Here is a 2570-nt window from a genome sequence, read left to right as displayed (position 1 = left end):
CCCCGAGGGTGTATCTGGCACAGTTTTGGTTGGTCCAAACTTTCCTTTGTCCCTAACCATTTTTTTCTTCCGTCTGGCGGCTCCCGAGAGTTTTTTACCGTTCGGTCGTTTGCCAGCTGCGGAGCCCGATGGTTCTTCCGAGGAACCCCCGCCGGTATTTGGTGGTGATGTTATGTTGATTTCCATATCATTCCCACGAGCAGCTAGGGAAGGTTGGTTCACCCACACAGAGCCCCGCATGTGTGGGTAAGACTGATACAATGAGGTACGCCTGTTGCCTCAAGGTTAGTCGCTATTGGCTGGGCTTCCCCCAGCCTTGCATCTCTTGGCGCGCACTATACCGTAAGAACCCATGGGTTAAATGCCTATGGATTTCAACTATACACTATTTTAGTAGTGAACGATTATGGCAGCGGCATGCCGGTTGCTTTTTGCTTTTCAAACAGGCAGGACATAGCAATATTTAAGTTTATGTTTGAAATCATACAAAAATCTCTTGGTGTGATAACAACGAAAGTTTTTATGTGTGATGACTACCCTGCCTTTAATTTCGCTTGGGAGTCAGTAATGAGAGAGAAGAGTTGACAAGAGATTACTGTGTACTTGGCATGTGAACCGAAACTGGGTACAAAATTTAAATAAGATTTCTAATCAAGAAAAAAGAATGGTTTTAAAATCTTTAAAATTAATTCAAACTGAACTAGATAAAGACATTTTTAAACAACAACTAAATACATTTTGGCAAGATTTGTTAAATGATAACGATACGTTGGCATTTGGGGAATATTTCCAAAGGTTTTATGTAAATCGTACCCAGTTATAGGCGTATTGTTTCAGAAAATACACTGGTATTAACACCAATATGTATTTAGAATCCTTGCATAAAGTTATAAAACTTTTTACCTGGAAGGAAAAAGATGCAAGCGACTTGATAAAACTATTAATAGTTTAATAAATTTAGTAAGAGATAAAATGTTCGACCGGATAATCTATATTGAAAAAGGTAAATGTAGCGTTAAGTTAAAAAAAATTAAGCAGTCATAGGAGTGCTGCGATATTTCCAGAAAAAAATATTGTGAGAATTGATATGGATACTTTTTCTGTAACATGCTCGGATAACACGCATGTTTATGATATCAAAAAGTTACGTAATGCAGCTTGTGAGAATAACTGTCAATTGAATTGTGAAAAATGTCAAATTTGCGTGCATTCTTTTAGATGCAGTTGTGCCGATAACGTAATTAACTTCAACATTTGCAAACATATACATGCATGTTGTATATATTTTTATGATGTTGACAAAACATCAAATTTCATGGAAAACCCTGCAAACGCCGTTTCCGATAATTTAGTTTGATCGGAGAACATTACATCCTTCCCGCCTGAAATCATATTAAAAAATTAACTAAAGTCTGCTTTAGAACTTTGCCTTATTTTAAATAATAGTTCAAACGTGTCTAACGATGTTCGTGCCCAAATTAAAAAAAAAACACTTACAAATCTATTGAATTGTTCATTAATCACAGTAGTCACAGGATTGAATTTGAGAGCACTAAAGTTAATATTAATAAAAAAAATCGAGACACAAGTCAGATTTTATGGTAAGCGAAATAAAGAGAAGCAGAAACTTGAAAATTGTCGGCTTTTGCCTAACGAGGCAAAAATTATAAAGTTATCGTTAAGTCAAAATGCGACAGTGCTAAATATTAGTACATCAGCCAATAATGATCACACTTATTTGTAGATTTGTACAGAAAAAAAGTATCTTCTTTTAAATTTAAGTGTTAATTTGAAAGTCAGCGGTGAAACTTACCTCAAAACAACTCTCCCAAATTTACATTTCCCGCCGTTGTACTGCGTTTATGCGCATGCGAGTCATTTCGGAACAAAATAAGATCTACTGCGATGAACGGCTCGTGCAGGACACGTACGTAGAATACATCTACGGAGACTGCGCGCAGAAAAGGACGGCAGCTAACCCTATGGACAGTGTGACATACCCTGGTACCGACGTCAACAGCGACCACAATCCCGTAGTGATAAGCATAGAACAAGGCTTATAAGCGGATAAGGTGATAAGCCTACACAGAACGCAAGAAGATACACGGTATCTTGAAGGACACCAACAAGATCTTAACGATCGCTAAGGAAATGTTTAAAAGATGAAGAGTATGTTAAGGCTCTTGTTGGCGCGGATAGAACATTTATAAACGTGTCAGTTCGGCGTCCTATCATTAGTTTTGTGCTGGTTTTTTTGGTGTGTAACAATGAAAAAGTGAAGTTGTCAATCTAATAATAATCAATAAATAGAAATTAATAAATCAGAAATCATCCAATCAATCATCTATAAAAAGCGAAATAAAAAGGCAAGCAGTAATCCTCAGCGCACTAAAGCACAAACGTGTGCAAAACATATGGTCCTTCGAAGTCGGATATGAGAAGAAATTACACGCAAGGCGAATCCCGTGTAATTTAAACCGGCAAAGATAACTATTGAATCTGGATAGTGAAGACAGGCAAGGCATAAAAGAGACTCAAATCAGGTCAGTGCGTTCCCTTCCTAGCCCAGA

This window comes from Dendroctonus ponderosae, unplaced genomic scaffold (genome assembly GCF_020466585.1).
Source record: "Dendroctonus ponderosae isolate FM_Combo_2020 unplaced genomic scaffold, Dpon_F_20191213v2 Dpon_F_20191213_3, whole genome shotgun sequence".
Lineage (NCBI taxonomy): Eukaryota > Metazoa > Arthropoda > Insecta > Coleoptera > Curculionidae > Dendroctonus > Dendroctonus ponderosae.
Note: the sequence above shows the minus strand (reverse complement) of the source record.